Consider the following 26563-nt stretch of genomic DNA (forward strand, 5'->3'; position numbering starts at 1 on the left):
TTCTTTAAACGTAGTCCTGACAGTGCTGTAATGTAAGTGGGAGCTATTCAGTGTTGCTTTTTATTTAAATAGGAAACCTTTTGTAGCCCTAAATTATAGTGAGCAAATCATTGATATTTTCTTCTTGAGAGCAAATGCTAGCTGTTCACATTACATCTATACAGGAAGGTTTTGAACCGAGGAAGCTTTTAAGCAAGCTTTTAGACAGAGCCAGCATGTCTCTTTGTGTTCCCCATCAAGCTGACAGGAATTCAATAATTCCAGGGTCTCATTAAGTATCGGCAATTTACCTGGTGTAACATGTCTGACGCACATCTGCAGTGAGAACCCCCTTGCACACCAAGTCTGGAGTGCAGCACAATCTGCAGCAGTACCAGCAGTTATTGTTCATGCAGCACCTCACTCTGGTGCCCAGTGCTTCACAATTCTTATTCAGAGAGAGACCTTCTCACAGCTACTGCGCCTGCAATCCCTTTACTTTGGCGCTGACAAAAAAAAAGAGAGGAAATCAATGAAACCAAGGATCAATAAGACTCTTCCACTACCAAGGCTATCTTCTTCTTTTTTAAATGATTATGTAAAGTTCAATAGTGAACATAGCTGCAGTCTGACATTAATTCTCCCCATTGTCGTCTGGAAGGGTACAAACCAAAGCGTATACTAAATACCTGATGGTGTGTTTTGCAGGTATTTTTCTTGATACATCACCTGTATAACAGCAATAGATTTATGCACTTTTTAAGTAATTTGACGTTCAGTGAAACAGCCGTTTGAGCCCCTGATATTCAGACCAGGCATCTTCAAAGTCTGTGATAAGAGAACAAACTGCAGGAAAAAAATTAGATAAGTGAGTTCAAAATACTGCAGGATCGTATGTTTGTTTTACATGAAGTTTTGTGGACGAGCTTTTATTTTAGAATTATCATGTTACCAATATATCACAGTACATTATTTTAAAACACACACACACACACACACACAGTATCCGTCTGCTGTGAGTCAACCTTCACAGGTCAAAATTCCTACTTCTTCACTAACATTATCTTGCACTCCTTTTTATCTCCATTGTAGCCCGGCATAGCATTCGTAACTGTTATCTCAGTTATGCAGTGAAAGACGATGTTGTGTCAAAGCTGACTTTATTCGGCTGAAAAAGAAGAAAGGGGAAGATTGAACCGATACTGTTAAAAAATAAATCACATCGTTGCGAGAATAAACCAGAAGAAATACACAAGTCATATAACCCCACATAATGACGCACACAGTGATGTAAATTAAGAAACAAGGACTCGTGTCCGTGCTTCAATCAGTACGTACGGCTTCTGGCTGCAGTTTTGGGATCCCTTTGTGATCCCACAGAAGTAACTTTTTATAGTTGCCAAAGGACAACATTTTTAGCTTCACCTGATTCCCCTAATTAAAGACCTAATCTGTCACACTTTGACTCTAAACTAAAATTATGTACTCATTCACTTTAACTGAATTTACACTACAGTAGCTTTTGAACAGTATGCTGAGATATCTGTGCACTTTGATCACATTTTTAACACTTCAACAATGGCTCAAGGAGTCATCAACAGCTAAAATTTACCTCAAAATCCTTATGTAGCAAGGCTTTAAGCATTATTCCAGTTATGTCGTTTTCATATTTTAATTATTGTGGATGTGTCACATGGTTTCCTGTGTTTGTATGGCAAAGAGGTTGAAGATTTAGCTGGAAACACTCCACAGTCAGGATTGTTGTTTGTTTAGGATTGTTGTAAAAATCTGTGCAGTGTACAGGGCATATGAATGCATAAAAAATGGGGTCATTTTCTTTTAAACTGTAACATTAATGTTCTTTCTTTAAGTTTTTTATGAAAAAAACTAGGCCATTTAGAATTTGAGTTGTTTTTTTTTACCTCGGTATATTGTTCTGCTACAAAAAACACAAAGACGCACACTCACTAACGCTATTAGTATAAATGACCCCACTTAAGTTGAGGTTAATTGTTAGTTTGCATATTTGATTAGTAAAGCCATCTAATCATTTTACAGTGTAGGGTAGGTTGTACAAAAATAATCTTGAAAATTAGCCATTAATAATTTAAATAGTTCAGCATTTTGGGATTCACTGAAAAGTTAGAAAAACGGAAGCGTCTGTGTCAGCCGAGCACACAGACTAGAAACAACCTATCAAATCTTAAAATGCTCATTGAGCCAAGACTGTCTCTGGTTTTTGTTCAGATGTGAGAATGAAATCAGGAAATCATAAAAGAATAGGCTGCAGCATGTTAAACCGATACCCCTGAAACCGCAATTTGTGTCCACGCTTGAAGTTTGTGTGTGCATTTAGAGGCTTTTTTGAAAGTGAACACAAATTTACCATTTTTAAATGGGAGTAGCCATTTTATATTCATTTATGTTATACATTTAAAATGAAGGGTGCTTTCTCACATTTGAAGTGTATGACTTGCTACCTCTTTTCCCTAATCTCCTCTTAGTATGAGTTTGTCACCCTTGTGTGGTCAAAGGAGTTTGCAAAGAAAAGCGTCTGGACTTCTTTGAGTTGCTTGAAGACGTTTCACCTCTCATCCGAGAAGCTTCTTCAGTTCTAAGGTCAAATGGCCGAGAGTCCCAGATTTAAACCCAGTGGGAGTATCCCCCCAAGGAGGGACAAAGGACCCCCTGGTGATCCTCTAATCACATGCGCCAAGGTGTGAAAGCGGGTGTGGGACCTAATCAGCCAGGGTTTCGGGTGAGCTCATTGTGAAAACCTGGCCCCACCCTATCATGTGATTTCCTGAGGTCAGATGGTGATAGGATGATAGGGTGGGGCCAGGTTTCACAATGAGCTCACCCGAAACCCTGGCTGATTAGGTCCCACACCCGCTTTCACACCTTGGCGCATGTGATTAGAGGATCACCAGGGGGTCCTTTGTCCCTCCTTGGGGGGATACTCCCACTGGGTTTAAATCTGGGACTCTCGGCCATTTGACCTTAGAACTGAAGAAGCTTCTCGGATGAGAGGTGAAACGTCTTCAAGCAACTCAAAGAAGTCCAGACGCTTTTCTTTGCAAACTCCTTTGACTACGATGACCTGGATGACTGAGAACCTTCACAGACACCCTTGTGTGATGTATTAAATTGAGATTTTTTTCATAGGCCTTGAATGAAGTAGATCTGGTGTGTATAATTACAGTTTAATTTGGAAGCATATTACTCTTTATTACTTCAAAGTTAGAATAACATTTTATGCCAAATAACAGTTGTCAAAAGTGCCCTATGACACTCTCCCATAATTATATTTTCTAACACAATCCTTAAAGTCCAGCCATTGTGAACTGAAACGACACTGTGTAATTTTTTCAGCTTTTATCCCTCAGGGGACTGACTACTTCCTGTGTCTCCTCAGAAAAGCTGTAAAAAGATATGGCAGCAGGTGATTGACTGAATAATCCGTTGCGCCTCTTATCTGAGCTTACCTCATCACTCCATCCAGCCTCCGAAGATAAATCTTCATATCTCTTCACACTAAAAGATGGGTTACAGGTGAAAACAGGACTTCTGAGTCTATCTTCAAACCCCTCTCTGTTTCTTTTTAACTTGTCACCCTGATTTGATTTTCCAGCTGTTAGCCCTTTTTTCTACATTATATGGCCTCGTGCAGAGGTTGATTTTTTTCTCATTATGGACATGGAGGGCAGACCATACAAATCAATGTTTGACTCCTCACTTTAACCTTGGGATGTCATTAGTGTCTGCACATAAAAGCTAAGCTTGACTTGAGCTAATTTAGCTAAATGAGGATATGTCCCAGCTGAGATAAAAAGATGAAGGGGAGCCTTAGCAGCCTGACATTTCTACCTACATGAATGACTATAGACTCATTCTAAAACACTTGAGGCTAAGGGGCAGATATGACATTCATGATTTGTAACCTTTTTATGCTTTAGCGCTGTATTATTAAAAAATATATCATATAATATATATGCTTTGATATGAATGTCACTAAAAAATAATTTCCATAAATGTAAAAATGGATACATGTGATTTATCAACAGTAATGGATAAACAAAACAGGTCCAGTGGGTTGATTTTATGGTAAATAATCAATTTTAATAACATTTATGTTAAGTTAGCATTACCACCATAAAGTGACAAATCGACCGTTTGGTTAAGCACTTTTTAAAAAAAAATTATTAAACATTTAATGTCATTTTTTTTAATGCCATCAAGTCACATACATCTGCTCAGTTAAGTCCTCTAACACTATCATATATCAAAAAGTTATACCTTTTTACTTTTTTGTTTTGTTTTGTTTTGTTATGTTTTTTGCTTGTTTTTTGTTTTTTGGCTTCCTGGTTGGGAGAGGGATAAGAAGAACCAACCGTTTACATTCACAGTGACATCTGGTGGATTTTTTCAGTATTGCATACCTTAACCAAGTGGCAGAGATGGCTCACTTAGTTGGAGTGAAGTTAGGCACTCTTCTTATTGAAATATAGTGACTCAAAATATGCTCGACCATTTGGTTGAGCAGGTTGTTAAAGGGTTAAACACCTTAGGGATTAACTGTAGAAGTCAGTGGTGACAATCTCACCCTTGGGGACCAATTTAAAGTGCACAAGCTGGTGAATGTTGAAAATTAAAACAAGCATTCTTCCAGACTTGCTTTTCTTCGTGTTATTTTTTCACTTTAAGGGTCGCCACAGTAGATCAACTGCCTCCATCTCACTGTATCCCAAGTATCCTTTTCTAGCATGATAATCCTCTGCAGTATTTGTATAGTGAAATCTAAATGGAGACATCAGCTAAAAGTTAGCATTCTTAATTCCAAACAGTAATAAAGCTTCTCACATGCCTGTTAGGGTCCATTCTTTAAATAGTTTTTTGGCTTTGGCAATTGTCTCTGGAAGCAGGTTAAACTCTGCTTGTCTACAGGCCACTGGCATCTGTATGGGGGCCAGTGTTATGATGGAAGTGCTTGTGTCACAATAACAGTGGAGTTTGTCACACTGAAAGGGCAGCAGGCCTTTCACTGCCCTGAGATCAATTATATCTGTGCATTGTATAGAAACAGAGCTATTATTAATCACCAAAAGAGCCCTTTTTACCATGTTAACATTTGAGTTTTCTCTTACTAGCTTCTTCTGCCAACATGTGCGAGATATAGAGGAGTTATAGGAATTATAAATACTAAGCTTTCAGATTAGTATTTATAAGACCTCAGTTGGTTAACTGAAGGTACAAAGTTAATACACCACCTTTTATTTTTTATACCACTAGATACTGATGTTTAGCAATGTCCCAAAGTGCGTAAATTTAATTGATTCCACTGTGATGTTTTTATCTTAGAAATATGTTTAGTATACTTGAAATCAATGTGTAGGCCTGTTTTCTGGGATCATTAAAGCTGTTTATTCAGAGATATCTGATCAAAGTACAGCCACAACAAACATGAGATTTTATAGACTATGATGCATTACTGTAGATTAAACAGAATACTAAATATTGAAAATGAACCTGAAATATCAGCAGCATGAAGATTGATCCATATAACACTAATGGGGAAATTGAGGTGTTTTCATAATGTTTTATTAGTAGTTTGGCTAAAGGAGCAGTTCTGAAAAAGTCATCCAACACTTGTCATTCCAGCTAATAGGAATGTTTAGATGATAACCACAGAAGTACCTGTAATTTACAATTTTTCTATCAGGAAGGAGCGAAGAAAGGTGAAGAGTCCCAGTAAAAGTGCAGCAAGGCTATAAACATATATTAAAGACATGCAGCATAAAACATTATGAATATTTGGTAGTGGTGGAGGGATGTCATCAAGTTGCCTTTGTGTAAAGTCACTGCATGCCACTGATGTCCAATATATGTGCCTTTGTATACAACAAGCATGTATGTGTCATTTGTATGCGATATGTTGTGATGTGTACTTATTATAAAATGTGTAAATGTTTTATTTTAAATAAAAGTGCTTTAATTGTACTAAACAGGTGTGATTTTAATCTGTTCTTGTTTTCAAATGTGTCATATTTGATGCTTTTTTTTTTTTCTCCACAATGTAGCTTTGGCTCATTGTGAATTATCTATGTTTGTATTGTGTATTTATCCAGGGATCTCCTGTTTTTCTCTGCTTAGTAACACTGTGGTAGTTAAAAGTGAAATTCCAAATTCTGGATAAATAACACATATATTAAATAGCAGAATATATTTCAGAGTCTCTCCCCACATTACAAATACATTAAAACAGGGTAAATTTAACTAAATCTTTGTTTTGTTTTATGGGTTTACCTAATAAGATGCCTCAGATTGTGTAAATCTATTTAAAGGAAAAAATACATATCAATGTCACAGTGTGTTTTGATTAAATACAAATGAACTCAAAACTGATTTTGAGAGCATTTAAATATCACAGATGTTATTTGACTGCATTTATTTGCAGTGTAATGATATTCTTGGAAAGTATAAATCAAGATTAAAGATTCAAAGATTCAAAGCGTTTATTGTCATGTGTACCAACAAAAAGCAGCGGTTAATATGTACAATAGATAAAATACAAATAGCATGAACATCAACATCTATAAATCACATTTGCACCACGGGTGTTTGTTTCAATTTGATTCATACAAACTGTGTCAAACACATCTTATTAGTTTTAAAATAGTGTTCCTACCTACATTTTTTGATAGTTCTGCAAGAATTTTATCAACATTTTCAAAGGTGCTGCAGTGAATGCCCAAAAGGAAACCTCTATTATAATAGATAAGCTGGTTTAAGGAAAAGTAACCAGTGGTAACTAGTAGCCACAACTTTAGTGTTCTATCAATGTCTACACATATTCAAACATATTCAACACACAGTTACTGTAGCTAAAATGATAATATTAAATATAAACTTTATGTGTGTAAAATAGCAGGATGCTCTGATATTCAGGCAAATTGATTATACAGAAAAAACATAATAAACTTTCAACAGTCCATTGCATCAATTCAGGAATGTCCACTTTCCTAACTTTATGTTTTAATCTGCTGATTAAAACACAAAATGTACTCAATATAAGCAGCCTGACCAGAAGACATTCACACTCCCACACATGCTCACTCACACATATTATCACCCCACATAATGAGATGCCTTTCTTCATTTAAATGGCTTGAATGTTTACTTGTAGAGGGTTTTTTGTCACCCATATCCATCACTGATCCATCTCTATTTGATATGTGCATCTGGGTAATCTTGAATCCAGCTGGGGTGCCAATTGTTCTTATTATTATTCTGTGTAGAGATATTCTTTATGCCACCGCCAGATCTGTTCATCACATGGGTGAGCTCCTCCAGCCTGCTTCTTGGCAGAGACTATAATTACAGCCAGAGCAAGTCTTGATCAGAATAATGGGAAATTAAATATTTTAAGAGGAAGGATACCCGCTCTTTAAAGTCTTAATCAATTTTATAGATATTGTCAGGGAATTAAATGAGAGAGATAAAATTAGCATTTTCCAACTCTATCACAGAAAGCCCTCCTTCTCTACAGCCATACTCTAAATACGGAATCACAAATTTAGAAATGATTTCCGATGTAAATGTCTCCATTAAATTAATAGATTTTGCTCTGAAGCAGAAGGTTGCTGCAGGTTTCAAAATCTGTGCATTCATTTTATAAGAAAGGAAAAGCCGAGGACAACCTTCTTAGTTCCTGTGCAAATTCTGAAAACATGCAATTTGGGGTCCGAAGGCATATCATGTATGCCTAAAAAAGCGATGTATGCCATATAGGCTTGTCACTAGCTCAGCTGGTATCTTTTCTTTTCATGTGTCATTGTCAACAACAGCATTAAGAGTGCCTGTGTTTTCATATTCTTGAGAATGGCCTGTCAGGAAAATGCCAATGAAAGTGTGCAGAGAAGTAGTCATCTGAGACAAGGAAATATAAATAAAGGAACAAACAGTGGACTTTATGAGACTCTGAAAGGATTTAGCGCAGTGCGAGGTCGAAGCAAAAGAGAATAATTGTGTGTACTTGGCATGAATAGAATGGAGCAATGGTATCTGTATTGTGATTGACTTAAATGCTTGCTGGTGGTATGGATGTGACTTTAGAGTGTTTATGAGAGCATAACTCATGGCTGTGCTTTTATTGTACTCATTCTTGACTAAAATTTCCTGCATTGCGTGCATTTCAAAGACTTTTGTGTCACAAAGCTCGCACTAAGAGAAGAATTGGAGAAATGAGGGTTATATTGCATTTACAGGTATAATCAGATATGTGTTTTCAAAGACTCACATGTGAGTATTTTGAGCTTTTTTCTAGATAGGACAGCAATGATGAACAGTTAACAAAGAAAGTGCAGTGAATTACTGAAAATAGCAAAACGAATAATTGTCTAATCAAGGGTGTTTTAGTGGTTTATTTAATTACTATGAATAATGTCACAGCAAATGAGGCAGTAGAGTCAACTGGTGTACATGATGATCTATACAGTGCTTAGCTCCAAAAAGGAGGGATCATTTGACAGGTAAGAACTATCGCAATGAGCCTTTTTTAAATGTATTCTAATCCTAAATATATCTTATTTTTTTCTATTGGTTGGTTTTGGCCAACTTGTTGTAGCCAGAGCCAGAATGTTAGATTTTTACAAGCCTTAAAAAATAAAAATTGTATCCACATATCCACTTTGTTGCTAATACATTTCATGTCTATGTCAGCGTCATAATATCCTGTTAAGAGAGAGAATCTGTCACGAGATGCAGGAGGGACTCGGGCGCAGACTGAAATCACAGAGATACGTTTGTTTATTTAACACTCCTCGTGCACAGTTTACAGGTGAGGGAAAAGGGGTCCGCGGTCACCAGAGTTCACGAACGAATCAGGAAAGTGAAAAGACTTCTCCGTGCGGTTAGCTTTCTCCACAGGGAATCCTCTCCCTTGTTCTCACCACACAAAGTCAACACACTCACGTAAAAGTCCCAGCAATAGATCTTCAGGCTGGCCACGCAGAATCTAGGCAGAAGAACAGGAGAATCAACATCCGAAAATACTCGAGGGAAACTCGAAAATGTTGCTGAGCTGGAGTTACACTGACGGGGTTACAGAATAATCCAGTGAATAAGGTACTCCCAGCTGCTGCCTTAAGTAGTGAGCTTGAGTGAATGAAGAATCTGAGGTGATCACTTGCAGGTGCGAGGGCCAGAGGCGGGAGTCCACAATGAACTCTGCCCAGGCAGTGCGTGGTACGCGAGAGAGGAAAAATAAACAAAACACATGTAACCACACTGGACCAGTCGGTCATGTACAGGGACCATGACAGAAACTACCAATCCACAACCAGTCAATGCTGAAATCAGAGAAACATTTTGTCACTCATCCCAGTGACTCCTTCAGTGCTGATCATGATTCAATAAAAAAGGCATGTGACACCTTAATGGAAACATTTTAAAATAATAAATAAATATAGAATAGGTCCAAAGTTACTATCACAAGTTAGTATCATCATGTGATCCTAAATTTATACATCACTATATAGCAGTTTAAAGAATATACTGTCTTTAATGCTGTTTAAGCTACATTATTTACATTGGTTTTGTGGAGATGCAGCAAAAAGTTTCAGTTGTGATCGGACAAAAAAACAACTTTTCTACATCAGTCAGTTTTGTAATTTGTTTATATAGATTGTATTTGATTTGAGAGGATCCATCTTTCCATCATTAAGGCTCACTGGGACATGTGGTAGAGTAGCTGATATAGGGTAGTGTTTACCCCTTAATTTTACAGCCCTTGATTTGATTATTAACATAATCAATGCCCCCAAATTGCTCTGTAAGGCAGTGTTCAAATAGGCTTTATTCTTTCCAAAACTGCATCCCCCTAATCTTTTGTAGTAGTGCAGCCCTTTCCATAACATATTAAGTTCTATATTTAGCGTAAAATAAATTTCACCATTTGAAAAAAAGCAGACTATCTCTGTTTGATTTATGCCACAGGCCTGTCTGAGTATGAGAAAATTGGAGAATTTAACAAATCTCTAAAACACATGCCTTCCTCTTAGGAATGATTGTGTTCATACTATTGATTCTTGCATAGGGCTCAATGAACCTAAATGGATGACATTTTTTACCCTCAACTGCTACCTGCCTATTTAATATGTGTGCAAATGTGGTTCCACGACTAAATTCATTTTCTTACTGATCTACCTTTCCCATAGCGCGTGACATGCAGAGGGGAGGTGATGAAACGACCTCACTGGATAAACTGATAAATAATAGCCATGGTTTCTCAGCTCATTTCCTTTGATTGACTCAAGTTCACACTTAAAAGGAAATGAACCTGGGCAGGAGTGACAAGCCTATTCAGCATAATGCATTGTGGTCTTCCTAAGACTTCAAATTTGTGCTTGCTGTCTGGAAAAACCACCATCCTCTGCCATAGGAGTGGTTAATGAAGTGTGTTCCTGGGCCCTGGTTGGCAGTTTGACGAAACCGCAGAATGGGGCAATCCTCTTCTCTTCCCTAAAGAAAGGACACGGGAGTAAGATGGCTGTGAATTGCCAGATTTTTCTTCCTGTCAGGAATAGATACGTGGAGGCAACCAACCTTAACCCTGCAGCTGTTTAATTGTCACTCCTTCCTATGCTTGGAAAACAAGAAATCTCTGATGTATGAAACTGTTTAACGTGTTCCTAAAAATCTGCTTCTTAAACAAGTTGAAGGAGAATTCTGTGTTAGAATTCATTAACCGGCTTTAGTTGAATCCTCTTTTTGGATTGGCAAAATAATTTCAATCATGTTTAGAGTATTTCTAAATGATTGCCCTTTCAATGTCTGCTCTCCTGAGGTTTACTTAGGGGGGTATAAATACTCAGAGAAGAGCTGTGCTTTCTACATACTTCATCATTAGTTGCTGTTTTATTGGTGTATCTTCAACAGAATAGAAAGTTAAGTCTTTATTTTAATGCACTGGCTTACTGAGGCATGTAAAAGTAATTTCTGCATTAATCCAGGAGAGAAGAGAATTTAGGCTGATAAGAAGCAATCTTACTGGCCCACAGGGTAACAAAGTCTGTTTTTTTCTCTAAGAAATGCTGCGACAAGACAAATCAGTTGACCTTGTGTTAGCAATATTGGAAGATTTATACGTACTATTTCTGCTTCTTGCACTAGAAAAGGCATTTAGAATATTACTTGCAATTTAAGGAATCTGCGTATGCCTATATCAGCATACCAATAACATGTGTTTTCATTTATAGGACACAATTGAGCAATGCATAGATGACTACAGATATCAAACTTCTGCTTTTAGGGAATACACAGACCAGCACAATGTGAATTCCCCGACCAGTTGGCAAGTGATTGGTGGAACTTTCTGGGTGTTGTCAAGTGCAATTGGCCACAAAGAGGGCACCAAAAACCTCCTTGTTATTGTTTCTAAGCCTCTGTAACAAAGTACGCATACTTCATTACTGTATTTAAGAAGGATCTGTATTTGAGTATTTATTTTTCTGACAACTTTTTACTTTTACTCCCAACATTTTAACACAAAAATCTGTATTTCCACTCATTCTGTTTTCAAAACAGGCTCATTAATTTAGGTTTAAGACATTTGAGGGACATTTTTATTTCACATAATGTGCATTAAAACATCAAAACAGTTAGGGCCTAAAAAAGGGTAACTATAACACGTAAAAGACAATCTTATTGGTGTATCCATCGCCCAGGCTTATCACATACAAAAACATGTAAAAGGCAACAGCACATTTATAGTGCTATACTCAGGCGTTAATGTGGGGCAGAATAATCCTGAATGATCTGGACGTCCTTAAGTTGTGGTTGCGACACTTCCTCATCTAGCTAGTGCTACAGAAAAGGAGCCAGCATAAAGGGAGGAGCATTTTAAGTGGCAGGTAATTTCAAAGGCAACCTTTCTAACAGCTCAACGAACCTCAGTAAGCACACAAACTGTCCCTGTGCAGCTTGTCACACAGTGTGTTGCTAGCTAAAGGTACAGCTGTTGTATTTCCCAGGGAGAGAAAAGAGTGTTAGATAACTTCACTCAGAGATGGAGAAAGAGGAAATGAAGAAGAGAGGTTGGATTTAAAGGTAAAGACTGCTCAGTGACATTTGTTAAACAGGAAAATTAAAGCTTACATGTAATGTCCTCATTTTTAACTAGGGTATTGGACCTGTATATGAAGTGAAGTAATGTTTTTCGATATTGTCGAACATCCTGCAAATCAAACTGGGGTATAGCATTCCTGTGTTACTCAAAAGGTTGAAAATACTCAGCTGTTTAGTGTAGGATAAACATGCTAGCTTGCTATACTGTGGTGAATTTACAGTAAAGCTCTGCGATGGACTGGTGCACAGTGGCTGTGAAATACATATCAGTTTGAGATGATGATGCTTAGATTCATTTACTGATTTCAACCTTTATAGTAGCTGTATACTGTCTAGTATAAAGACAGTACACTGTCAGTCTAGGGAATGGAAATCATTTGTAACACAACAAATATCTGTACTTCTACTTAATTAAAAAAATGTCTGTATTTTTGCCACCTCTAGACTGGGGCCTTCAACACCAATTTCAATAACTACAGCTGAACTATGCAAACTGTCATCCAGTAGACCCAATGTCCTATTTTTTGCCTTTAGCTGAACATAATCCCAACTCATTTTGCACCTCTAGTCCTAAATGTCGCTACATTCCTTTTTCCTAAATAATCTTGAGCTCACAAAACGGGTCCTCAGCAACCGTCAGACAGCTCAAGATTAAGAGTTAGACAGACTGTCCATGATATTTATACGTTTAATCATATATTTTGATGTGTGATTAGTGCAAACGTTGCCGCTCATTATTCTTAAGAATCTCACTAAAGGGTGACACAGAATTAAAATGCAACTGTTGCAATAAATACAAACTACTGTAGAGTATATGAACTACCGATTTTATTCCTGGAAGGTTATCTTTGTCCTGCCTCTTCACTTTTACATTATCCTGAGTTAATAAAAACACTCTGCTAGTCTATAGCGTCGGCCGTTATCATGTACACCCTTACTTAGTTCCTTCAGTCATTAGTGCTTTAACCTCTTGGTGAGAAGAAAGTACAGTAAACTGCTCTTCTGGTGAAGCTAATGACACCAAAATGACATAGTGTGTTTTGCCTGTTTTATAAAAAAGCATAAAAAAATATTATTTGGCAGTTAGTTGAACAACATTAAACCAGCATGAAGTAGTAGTTGCCCGATGTTAGTCTTGACAGTAACATGCTGTTTGATGTGCAAACAGTTGAAGTGCTATAATGATAATGCTGTGGTTCCACTGAATGGCTGTCATTGCCCTCACGGTCACGGTCTTACTTGTGCTTCACAACAGCAACCACCAGATGAATGCTATTCCAGCTATGCTGGCTGTAGTGGCCCTGAAAGGATCCAGGATCAACTAATGTCTGATTGTACTGAATCCTACACTAAAGCTTATGGGAAAACAATCAAACAAACAACAAAACAAAACAAAAGAAAATCAGTATAAACTAGAGATGGACCGATCCGAAATTACGTATCGGTATCGGTCCGATACTGACCTAAATTACTGGATCGGATATCGGCCAGAAATAAAAAATGTAATCCGATCCATTAAATATCAAAAAAGCACCTCACAAAACTTGCGACACGGCGTAACTCGGCTCATAACCGTAGCAGGTCGGAGCAGTGCGCTCACGTGATAGAGCGGCTGTGTGTATTTGTAGCCTTGCTACCAAACCAGCATTTCATCTCCGAGGAAGTTATCTCAGAGAGAAGTAAAGCAAGTGTGTAAGTTCATCTGTGAATGTTTGTAAAGCATTCCCATGTTAAGCTTAACAACCGATATATGGAGCGACTCCCTCCCTCTCCCTCTGCTGCTGCTACTTCAATCATGAAACTGCTTAATGATCAGCTGATCGGCGTTTCTGTCGCGAGTCCGTCTCTCTTGTTTGTTTTTGGCCCACTTTGCACCAGAAAGAGGAAACCAGCGGCTGAACAACAGCAGCACGTTTAACCTTGATAAGCTGTTGTTAGAATTTATTTAATATTACTTTCTACACCAGGATCCTTTTCTACGTAGCTGACGGCTGGTAACTGTGCAGGGGCGGATCTAGCAAAGTTTAGCCAGGGGGGCCGATAGGGCATGAACAGGGAAAAGGGGGGCACAAAGACATACTTTTCTTTCTTATTCTCATTTAAAATATCTAGCTTTTAATAAATAATTATCTGAATCTTACACCCAAAGTTTTGATCTGATGTAAAATGTATAGAAGTCCATTACTGTATATAGTAACTGTTAAGTCTAATATACCCTAGTAAGCTATAGTACTTTTTCCTTTGGGAAGGTACCATCTGTGCAGTCTGCAATTCTGTTGAAGAAAGATGTTGAATCTATTTAATTATTCTTGAAAAATAATTGATCTCTGTGCATTTTTTTTTCACACTGCATCAAATTAAAGTTGATTACGTCGATTAAGCATCATGAGGTGGAGGGTGGGGGTTGGTTCCCTATTTTTTTTTTTGCTGGGAGTTTGCAACCCTATTAGTTAGGTTGCTTAATATTTCTGCTAAGTACTCTTTAAAATACCAGAATAGGGAGGATGGAGTAGGTTTAAGTTTATTAGATTGATCAGTGTTGCTGAACTATGAAATATTTTGGGCGCAGTGTATTTTTTACATACAGGTATAACAGAATAGCTTTAGTGTTGTTGTTTATTTAAACTTGAGTATGAACTTATACAAAATGCAGCAAGATATTAAAAAAACAGTTTTATTGATTAAAAAAACACACTATATCGGATTCATATCGGCAGATATTCAGATTTATGATATCGGTATCGGTATCGGACATAAAAAAGTGGTATCGTGCCATCTCTAGTATAAACTAAAATTAACTCAATTAACTCATAAAATGACTAACAGTGAATAACATGGCATAAACAACAAGTTAAGTTGTGTTTCCTTAGATTATTCCATCACAGTGTGATATTAACTTCCAGTGGTTTTAGAGAAACACTGGACCACCAACATTTATTTATTTTTTTAAATGATGTAACAAATCTGTTTTTACTAAACAGATATAAAGAATAAAGACTAAGTTTAGAGTACTATGGCCAATCACTGTAGAGAAAAATATCTGAAACACATTGATTGTATTGCCTTTTATACATCCATGAAATTTTGGTGTTTATACTCCCTTGCACTCAATGAGGATTTCTCCAGCAAGGTGCATTCAGCAATTCTGTTGAAAAACTACTTCATCTAACTGTTTAATGAAGTGAATGACAAGAAATCTTTAAGCACAAGAACAACAGAGTTCAGTGGCCATTAATCACTTATTCTGTGTGAGTGTGTGTGCCTGGCTGGCCCCTTATGACTACACTCCAGTTACACTGCTGCCATGGGGATGTATTCGAATCGTAACCAGAGCACACTACTTTTAAAACAGTATCTGAAGATTTTTAGAGTTTTGCTGTTTTTTAAAAGAAAATCGAAATCCTAGTGTTTGCAGAGTAACATAAATGAGTTCTTGTTATAATCTTGTTATAATCTACCCTGAAACACAGTATACATCATGTGTGCGCAATTTTTAAAAACCATATTATTGCCTATATTTTTATCAGCACGGCCACTGTTGGTGTGACAACTACTATCTTGAATCCAGTGCATATACACTTGACAATGCTAATGCATCGACTGACAGTGGTAATATCTCACAGATTGCTGTCATTTATAACTAATTAAAAAACTAATTTTTTTGCCACCCATATAGTAGGTATACTACACGTACAATAACATTTGAACGTGTACTCAAATGCAATTCATGTTTTCAAGGCGATTTTTCTACTTTGGGAGAGTTTGGCCTGTATTCAGTAAGAAGCCTGTTTATGTCAATAGCAGCGACAATCCCTAATGATAAGGCCAAGAAACTGCCATAAAATGCCGGGATTACTATTTGTGATCAGCAGGTGTGTCAACATTCTCATCTTATCAGGCCATTTCACACCAGCTTGCACTCCAATGAATATTATTCCACATTATCATATGCTTTACAGATATTGGCCAGTGATATAGATGCTCCTTTGTAATTCCCTTTCCAGCACATACAGATCTCATGAACCAAGATTAGCGGTCTTAAAATTCACTGTTCAGTAAAGTCTGGAATAAATTTAGACTGAAGCGCGTTCAGTTTTGATTAAACCTTGTAAAGGTCCAAGAAACACAGACTGGCACAAAGTGAATTTTTTTAAAAGGCAGTAATGATGCGCTTTGGTACAAAAATAAGCCTGTTCAGTTTTATAATGTCAAAAGCATCAGCTGTGTGATTTTTAAAGCTGAAAAATATGGAACTATATGGCATGCTTCACAGAGGATTGATACCTATTTGCTGATATGACCAGGGCAAAGGTTCTCCCCGTGTTTGCGTGGGTTCCCTCCGGGTACTCCGGCTTCCTCCCACCGTCCAAAGACATGCAGTTTAAGGGGATAGGTTAATTGGATAATCCAAATTGTCACTAGGTGTGAATGTGAGCGTGAATGGTTGTCTGTCCCTGTGTGTTGGCCCTGCGACAGACTGGCGACCTGTCCAGGGTGTACCCCGCCTCTCGCCCTATGACAGCTGGGATAGGCTCCAGCGCCCCCGCGACCCTGAAAAGGATAAGCGGAAGCGAATGGATGGATGGATGGACCAGGGCAAAGGTTTAATGCCTGTGAGGACTCTTTTATCAGGATACATTATTTAACAGAAATATGAACAAATTAGATAAAAACACACTCTTATGCACACATGATTGCAAATTAATTCTGAAAGTAAACAACTGCTTGTGTGTTTGCTTATGCATATGGCATGGTAATCATGAAGGATTCAGATAAGAGCGGCTGAAGACTCGGAAGAGGAAAGTCAATCTTTCATCTTTTGTAAGAGAAGGAGTCTTGGACTGCTTCAGAGGATCGTTTGTGATCTACTCACCCAGCCTTTCAGGAGAGATTGCACAAATTGTTGGGAGATGCTGGACTAGTATCGGGAGATCAGGAAAACAGCTCGTATTGGATTCAGTGTGAAACAAGATACTCTAAAAATATGTAAAAGCTGTTTATTTACATATGCATTTAAACTAGAGTCATAAAGGAGCTAGTTGACACCAGTGCACGTGGTTAGTATTCTTTTAAGCTGTGTGCTTTATTCATAATAAATGACATGGATAAGGAGACTAAATCTTTTAGATTTGATAGCTGAAAAAAGTGTTGAAGCCACGTAATTTTTCTGCACATGATCTAGTCCATGCGTGTGTTTCTTGGGAAATTTAACATTCTCGGAAACCAATTTTCCATCCTTTTAGTCCCAAGACTTTTTGATTTCCACTGCAGTAGAAACACCTGCAAAGATTAAGCAAATTAGTCCAATGAAGCATGACGAAGCAACAGCTGTTTCTCCACATAATTTCTGGTGAGAATTTCAGCAGTTTTAGAAAAAGAAAAAAACTCATCCCCTGAACAGGGAGGTTTATTTTTGCTGGGTGATGTATAATATTTATTTGAACATAAGTTAGACCTTGGTGCCTGTGGTGAAAATGTGGCTTTAATGACTCATGTGCAGACACCAGCATTTGGAATGCAGAAATTTCAAAGTAAAATCTATTACACACTTTTTGCTTTTCCAAGGTTTGAAATGCTAAAGAATACTGTTGCACCAGTACTGATGTCTTGGTGCAATATTAAGACCATAACTGACTCTTGACTGGTGATGGATTTCACACAGTTAAAAGTGGCGTCGTTTTAACAACCACATAATCCAGGTATTAGAGATACATTTTCAATGGAAGGAAATTACAACGTTCCCTTTCTACCCTGTTGCACAGGAGCCAAGCAATCTTCAGACAGAATCAGAAAGTTGGATTAATAGAACACATGTTTGTTAATCTAATTTCACACTTTAGAACGCTTGTCAACTGTGGAAAAGAAATAAGTATTTTTTTAAATACAGAAAATGCAAAAAGAATAGCAAGAATCAGAAATCCATTTATTCAGTAATCCCTGGATCTTATGTCAATAAGGAGAGAGGCAATTTGTTCCAGGCTGTTTGGCCAGGCTTTGAAATCTGGCTTTTAATCAGATTTTTGGCATGTTAATGAGTTTCTCATGCATCTTCAGTAGGGTCATTATGTAAGAGTCAATACAATCAGTAATCTCATCCAAGCTGTACATGTGACCAGCTCTTTGTGGTCCACACTCCTACGTTTCATTAATTCCTCTGAAATGAAATCCAGAGTTGCAGTGTCCTTTTCCCTCTCTCCTAATCTAATAACTGTAATGATACAGATTTCTAAATTCAATCAGCTTTAATCTCGGGGATACAGATGCTCTCAATAGGGAGAGAAAAATGGTCCCAGCTGGTGAGTGGTGAAAACCTTATGAAAAAAAAGTAGCTACTTTAGAGAGATGAGGACTTCTGTGTGTTGGATACATTTACTAAAAAGACAAGTTGTGCCTTTTTTGTTTATTTTTTGTAACAATTTCTTTTTTCTGCCCACCGTGCATGACTCCAGCTGCTTCACTGTTTATTAGTAAAGTTAAAAAGATTTTTTTTAAAAGACAAAAAGTGAATTGTTGATGTCAAACTGGTCATCCAAAACCACACACTTGTTGCTTTACTCTCATAATCAGCTTAACTGAATGCAAGCTATTGCAGCATAAGAAAACATGATGAACAAAGGATACAAACCAGATTCACTCCAAACAAGTCTGTGTTTTCTGTGACATGGAAATGCAGCATTTCACATTATTTTGAGGCATAATTGGTAATACTTTCATCTCATTTAAAACCTCATATTGCTTCTGTCCTCCAGGTGTTTCTTTTTAATGATGGCTGAATAGGCCAGAGATTTTGGGCATCTACATACAGGAGACCAGAAGAGTCACGTGGATCAAAATAAAGAATTCTGCACTTAAATAATGAATTTTGCAATAAAATATGCATTTGTAAATCCATTTACAAATAATTTGTATTGTATATATTTAAACATTAATAAAGTAATTTAAACTATATATTCCAGTTATTCACTGATCAGCAACTTTTAAGTAAATGGATGTCAATCAGCGACGTAATTCACCTGCAAGTGTTTTCAACACACTATTACAGCATCTGTGGAGAGATGTATTTGAATATCTTCTGTTCCACTTTTCCCAACCTGGAAGCTGAGGATGGCTTAACCCTGACAAGGACACAAACCTTACCACTTATCATAAACATTACATCCTCCATGCAGCAGTTCCAAAGCAAGAGCAATGACCACTGATTAAGGTCAGCCAGAAATCTGCCCTTTTCTACAGCTGTAGCAACTTATAATAAAAAAGTTTGGAGTCTTTGAAAAATGGTGGGTCATGTATGATTTGTCTGAGACCATGTGTCAAATGCGCAAATAACACTTTGGTGCTTTTCTGCACCTTCATTCTGCTCAGTTAAGCGCTTTAAAATTTGATAAAATATGGCAAGTTTGTGTTGTGCTGCAAGATAAACCCATTCTGTTCAAAGGTAATCCTTAGTTTTTATACATACAAGGCCCAACTAAAAGTAGAAATTAAAAAAGAAAACAACAAATAAGTTTGGGAGTTAGGAGGACGATTTGTAATCGGTTATAGAACTAACACTCATGAAAGGGGTCAGTTTCATTTATATTGCAAGAACCTTCGTTTTCTCTCAGCTTCAGTGAGCATTTCAGATTCTAACACTGATTCAAACAACAAAAAAGTCGATTGAATTCAACTGTACACAATGGTTTTCAGTGGAAAAACATTTCATCATTCATCTGTGAGACTGAAGAAGTTACTTGGATGAGTGATAAAACAATTTTCCACGGAAAAACACGCCCAGAGGAACTAAACTTTTGGGCATATCCTTGCTTGTAATTCATCCATCATGAGATTTTTTATATATATACTTTTTTCAGTTGGCGTTTCTCTTATTTTCAGCCTTAGCAGCCGTTCTCAGAAGAAAACCAGTGTAAAATTTCAGTCAATCATCAGAAAAAAAGATGATTGAGCCAGCTGGTATTCTTGGGAGTTTAAGACTAAAACTGAACTCATACAGTGAACTCATGTTAGAGTGGACTTCATAAGATAAGATGATGATATGATATATGTATAAAAAAAAAGAAAAACACTTTTCACATAAATAACACACCCTATTTATATGAATAATTTACTCTTCTTAAATATAACTCATAAAACAAATAAAAGCACAAATGTGTACAAGTTACACACTTCCTTCTTAGTGAATTTACACAACTCCTTCGGAGTGATTTTAATTGTATGTTAAAGGAGAAAGAGATTAGGAGGTAAAGTCGATGACACAGAGTCAGTCATCACTGAGGCAGTCTCTCCTGCGTAAGTCCAGGTGCTGATTTTCCTGTGTGGGTGTCTGATGCCACAAAGCTGACTCAGAGCCGTAACATCCTCCATGACTATGGTATGGAACAGATGTGGGTGTGTCCTCATCTCCCAGAGGAGTCCCAAGATGTTGGAGAAAAAACCCTACACACACAAAAATCATTTGAAAATGTAAACATCAACCAAAATATCAGTAGTGATTTAATAACTTTATCACCTCTATCAAAATGATTTTCATTTACTGTATATATCACAGCATTTAGGGCGTTTATAAGCAGGGCATACAGAGAAAAGTACCAAACTGGATAAATGCTAGCATTTGTTTTTCATTATGCATATTTTTTATTAATAATTACATTTCATTATCTGTATCTTTACCAGATATTTAACTAGGTGTAGGTACTGTAGGTGCAGTGAATGCTTAAATTATACTCATTGGAATATACTGGAGATTCAATGCAAGGATTTAGCATACTGTGTTAAGAGGCTGGGATTTGATGAATTCATAAAACATCCGAGTTTTGTGTATTAATTTTAAAATTGCATTAATAAGCACAGCGAGAATGTAAAAAATAAAAGTGCACGTGGTTAAATCAATAGTGTCATCTCCAGTCTCTGCAGAGGGCAGTAATACAAGGAATGAGAGAACCGGCAGCTATTATTTTAATCACCTTGTCCTAATTCATTTAACACTAACTAACAGAAAGTAATGTGGTAACATCTGGACTGATGTGTTTACAGACATCATTTTAATCATGTGTTTAAAGGCTGTAGGTAGGTTGCAGCCACTGGTCTGACACTGTATGAATGTAACAGGGCCCAGTGCTGGTTCTAATAGTCTGAGCTGCTTCAAGCTTTATTTGTGAAGAATACTTTAGCTTACTAAAAGGTTAGCTAGCTTCTACTGCTATGATGTAATATTTTCAAAAGTAACATGATCTTAAAAGAGCAGGGCTATATGCAGTGATGCTAGCGTTAGCCATGTTAGCATGTTACCTTCAACAAGGACAGAGTGTAAATACTGAAGCTGAATGGTCTTTGTACAAACCCACACACTTCTTAGCGGTGCAAAGCTATCGGCACAAACGTGTAGAAAATCCAGGCATGCAGCCTGTGCCTGTCTAACCAATCAGGGAGCTCCTTACATTGCACTGCATGGCTAATTTGCATGGCTAATTTGCATTGCTTCCTGATTTCGGAAGCTAATTCATTTGCTAATATATTAGCTAATCCGTGAGCTAACAGGAAAGAGAAATGGAGTGAGGAAATATGGATTTTCAAGGAGTGAAATGGCCATTTTAAATGTCAGAAATATTTTTTGAAATTAGGTTCTTTTTATCCAATAGTATCTAATTCTTGTTTATGATTTGAAGTATTTATTAATGGTTATTAACTCAATTTATAATACTGATTTATAAATAGTTTTTTAAATTAAATTATTACATAAAAAATTACTTTAGTAATGTTTAAATAAACAAAATATTTTTTTTAATAATTAAATGAATTCACAAATGCATATTTTGTTGTACAATTATTTGCAAATATATGTTGCACAGATTTCTTTATTTCGATGTCTCTTCTGGTCCCCCATATCTACATAGCCAGCTCAGTAGTTTTGCTCCACATGTGAGGAGACTTCCTTATTCATAAGTCACTCTGATGAAGTGTCAAAAAGAGGTCACTCAGTGGGGGTGTCTTGCAGGATATAATGACTCAGCAACTATGTGACAAACCAATGACCTGCAAAGATCTCCTTTGCACAATTAGACACTGCACAGTTAGAGTGGTTCTACTTACATCCTTTACACAAATAAAGTGCCCCATAAAGACATGATTGTAGCAGTGACTGTTACAGCCAGCATCAATGATGCCAGAAGTCTGAGACTGGAGAAGCTAAATTAAATTGCGTCATCCCTAATCTTATTATATGTCTTTATCTATCATACTTACCCCCCAACATCCCCTTACAGACAAGGTTTTACCATCCAAGGAAACAAAAAACACCTGTGTGCATGTGCAGGACCTGATAGTGAATTATCTACCTTGCATGGTATTCCAAATATAATGTAAAAACAGGAGTTTTTAATGATAAAGAAAATTAAAAATCTAACAAGACTAGCTCAAGCAAGAAGCAACAATCTTTGTCTTACAAGATTATATCACCTAAAAAGATGCACCTGTTTGCTTTTCACAGATAATCTGTTTTACTCTTTTTCTATGTGAAAGAGCAAGCATGTGGTTTCTGGCCTATGAGATAGCTAATCAGTCTGATTACATGATGACGGAGGTAATGCCAACCAAGTATCCAGTCTGAGAAATAATACGGTGATATAAAGGTGTTATTACACTACATGCATGGAAAGGTCTGTGTTTATCTTTACTGACAGATAAACAGCACTCCTCAGATCTCTGAGGACAGTAATGTGCATGTTTACAAGAACACAACTGTTAACTGATGAGTTGAGATTACTATTAATAAAAAATGTCAAAAGGTCAAGTAGTCGAGTTTATTTAAGATTTATTTAAGATTTTCCACTCAATATTACAACAATTGTTAGCACCAAACTACTAAATTTTTTCCACAATATTTTAGAGACATTGTTAAACATTCCTCTAGCAACCTTTCATTTGATGTACAGTTCACAAATACTGTTGACTGGTTTTCCTGTTTCTTGCCTCTCTGTTGGAAATGCCTTATACTCAAATAGCACTTTTATTTCCTCTTTGCACTTTCTCTGTTCTTTTTTCCATGTTAATCTTTTCCCTTTTTTTGTACTGTTCTCAGATGTGTTTCTCTTTGCACAGTTGTCTGAGACCACATCATTATGGGATCACTGTTGCTGCTGCTGTTTTGGAAAAACTGTTTTACTTGCCTCTAACTTCCAGTTACTGGTTTGTTCTGTGAAGAGAGGGCTACACACAGTTGTACCAAATCTTCAGGGTTTTGGCATCCACTACGCTTCATTTTAAAGAATACTACTGAGAGACTAATCAAATCCGCAAAGGCTGAGGCTCCAGACACTGTGTTAACTAGTTTGGATAAGAGGTTTTCCATCTCTTTGAACAGATATCTGCATATTAATATGTTTTGGTAACAGAAGCTCTGTGGTTACCATCTGCAGACCACCTGTCTGAGTTCTGTTGACCAATCACATCTGAGAAGACTTTGCTTGCATACAGGGTTAACCATCAGTGTAAGAGGCAAAAGAGGCATTAAATAAGGCAATGAACCATGAAGTATGGTCTCAAAACACCAGTGCTTTTTCTGTGCCTTTCAAAATTTATCTGCATTTGTAAGGACTCGGGATGTCTATAATGGCTTATTCATTATCAGAGCCCAGAGTAGGGAACTTATTGGGTATTTTTTAATGATGCGTTAGTTTTGACAGATGATAAAGTGGCATTTGTTAACATGACAGCACATTAACTCAGTGGTTAACTTTCAAACCTCGCATGCCCCATCTGTGTTTGAATAAAGGGCTTTCTGTGGAGTTTGATGTTTTAGCTGTACTTGTGCAGCTCTAGTTTTCAAAACAATGCCCATGTAAGCACACACCATAGACTGTATATAAAAGATGGCCACAGCAACATCTTCCATTGGTTCGTGAACTTCACGTTTTAAACCTTTGATTTTGGCTTTTCTGTCTGCACGTCTTTATCTTTAAACCTCAACATGCCCGTGGATAGAAAATAGGATGTAGTGATAAGTTCACAGTTTCCTATAGTGCTTAAACTGCTCTGACAAATCTCACATTCGGAGATGTTTGGTTCAGAGTATACATTTCAGTTGCTAAGTGATTTTGTGCCAAGAGAATTTCAGAAATATGAACAGGTGGATTAGAGTATTCGGTAAAATGGAAAGTGTTTTTTTTTTCCATATCAACACCATCTGTCCCACTGGTTACATTTTTCATGTCTGAGAAGTATGTGACATTTTAAAACCTTAATCTTAAAAGTCTGGATGCTGTGAGTCATGGTTCCTGAGATCCAGTTACATTAAAAAAAGAGATGCAGCAGCGGGGAAAGAAGAATGGATACAGAAACAAATAAAAAAATGAAAACTGAGAGTAAAGCTTAACAAAAATAATAGGTTACTGATTTTTTTCTAAGAAATAACTTTTTTTTAGTGTTCAGTTTGTTTTTGAACTTTTCACTTGGATTACTTTCAGAAAGTGAGCTATTATTATTAATGAAACCAAAAGCTTTCTTATCTTATTGGTGCATGGCCCAGAAAGCTTAAACCTCTATTAATCTTGAATGCACTATCTCCTTTTTCTCCTTCGTCTGTCATCACAGTACCCACGCAATGCTGTAACCTCAACAGTTTTTGGTAAACCTTGAATCCTGCAGTGACATAGTCCATTCCCCATGACATTTATTTTCTCTTGTAAAATTGAGGAGAGAAAAGATGAGTTCCAGCGACCAGGTTTGGGTTCAAAAAACATTCTTTAGACCAGTGCTTTAAATGTACTTTTTCAAATTATGTTGTTAATGTGGTAAGTCATGTGTCGTAATTTAATAACAATCTAGTTCCAAAATGTTTACTGAGATGTATGTAGTGGTAGCTTTATTGTAACGTATTTAAGACAGCTATAACTTTGAAAATGAATAGTAGTGTGCATATAAATGAAGACAATATTTTGAAAAAAATAGCAATATATGAACAAAATGCTAAAAGTCATTGAAGTGGCCTTACCCACCAGTTATCTGCACCCCATCACCAGTCAGGCCTACTCGTATCCTTATACAACCTTAAACTTTTTCAGTCTCTTAGATACACGTAAATGCTTTTGGGATTTTGGGGAAACAGTGCAAAAAAATGTTTGATGCTTTCAGAGGAAGGTGGAAGGATAACAATGCAATTTCACACCTTTATTGCTTTTCACTTTGCTTTTGTGTGAGATTACCGGTCACATGAAACACCCAAGACAGCGTCTCACCGATGAATTAAAAGACTGATTGCACGAGAATTGCACCAGACATGAGCCTTGAAATTCTTGTGCGTGGCTTGCCTTGTGTGGGGGAAAAAAAAGAACATGCATCAGGCATGCTTGGTGCAGAATGCATTAGCAATGTCTACTCTTTAGGGTCACAAGAGCTATAGATTTAGCGGGCCGCCACCACAATCAGGAGTGCACATCTGCACTGAGCTCTTTGTATTTTCATGCTGTGGAAAACATAAGTATCAGATCACGTCAACTCCTATGAAAAGGAGAAAAAAAACTACCCTCCAGTAGACGTGTAAATATATTACAACAACTCCTGCTGAGACAAGCATCAACAGAAAAATGTTATCATGTTTGTTCATCACATTCATAAGATGTAATTCTAAGCTATGCCTGACCTTTTCTTTACTGTTTTCTGCTACTGAGTAGGGTTTTTTTTTTTTTGTGGTTATTTTTTCATTTTTCAAGTTTTACGTGCCTCACTGAGAACAACCTGTAGTGCTCGCATGCGTGTAATTTACACACCAGCAATTACACTGTTCTCTGCTACCATTGTCCAGCAGTACAGTGTTTTCAGTAGTTATTGTCATGGAGGACATTCATCGTTAGAATTTTTGGAGTATTATATCAGCTTCACTATCAAAACAGATATTTAGCGTTTACTCAGAGAACTCAAAAATAGTATGAAATGCTATTTCCATTACAGTATAAAATACAGTAGACGACGTCATGTACAGTGGACTTTTAATATACAGGCGTAAAAAGTGAATGTGAGCTACTTGATGAAATAGTTTGATAGGGTAAATTGAATTGCTCCTTGATAAATGGGCATTAAACACCCCTGGATCCGGATTCAGTTTGATCTCCTAATAACAACTAAAGTGACAGCCCCTGATTAGCCGTATTCACGATCTTTACGCTTGATCCGCTGCAATAATTCAATAAAAAAAATCGATTTTAAGATCAGCCTGTAAGCCACACACTCGTATACACATGGTTAGTTTGCTTTAAAGACATCACTTCGTGTGTTTAAACCATCCTTGACCGCTTCTGTGCGTCAATTAATCAAGCGCATCAGTTTCACGAGGTTTAGCTCCAAAGTTGCGTGTGCCATAAATGTCCGTGGATGGATGCTTGTGTAGGCAGAGGCGCTGTCCACGGTACTGCATTCAGCCCCTCCCCGGTAGACATCACGGAGAGACACGTGATACTCTCTGTCTGTGGCT

At 37.1% G+C, this 26563-nt stretch overlaps 1 long non-coding RNA gene across 1 annotated transcript; it reads right to left on the reverse strand.

The window, feature by feature from the left end:
• Positions 1-8220: 8220 nt before the first annotated feature.
• LOC112842037 (uncharacterized) lies at positions 8221-9182 on the reverse strand. The gene is made up of 2 exons (XR_003213616.1): positions 9075-9182; positions 8221-8992 (listed from the first exon to the last, which is right to left on the reverse strand). It is a non-coding gene; the product is annotated as an uncharacterized LOC112842037 (long non-coding RNA).
• Positions 9183-26563: the final 17381 nt, after the last annotated feature.

This window comes from Oreochromis niloticus, linkage group LG13 (genome assembly GCF_001858045.2).
Source record: "Oreochromis niloticus isolate F11D_XX linkage group LG13, O_niloticus_UMD_NMBU, whole genome shotgun sequence".
NCBI lineage: Eukaryota > Metazoa > Chordata > Actinopteri > Cichliformes > Cichlidae > Oreochromis > Oreochromis niloticus.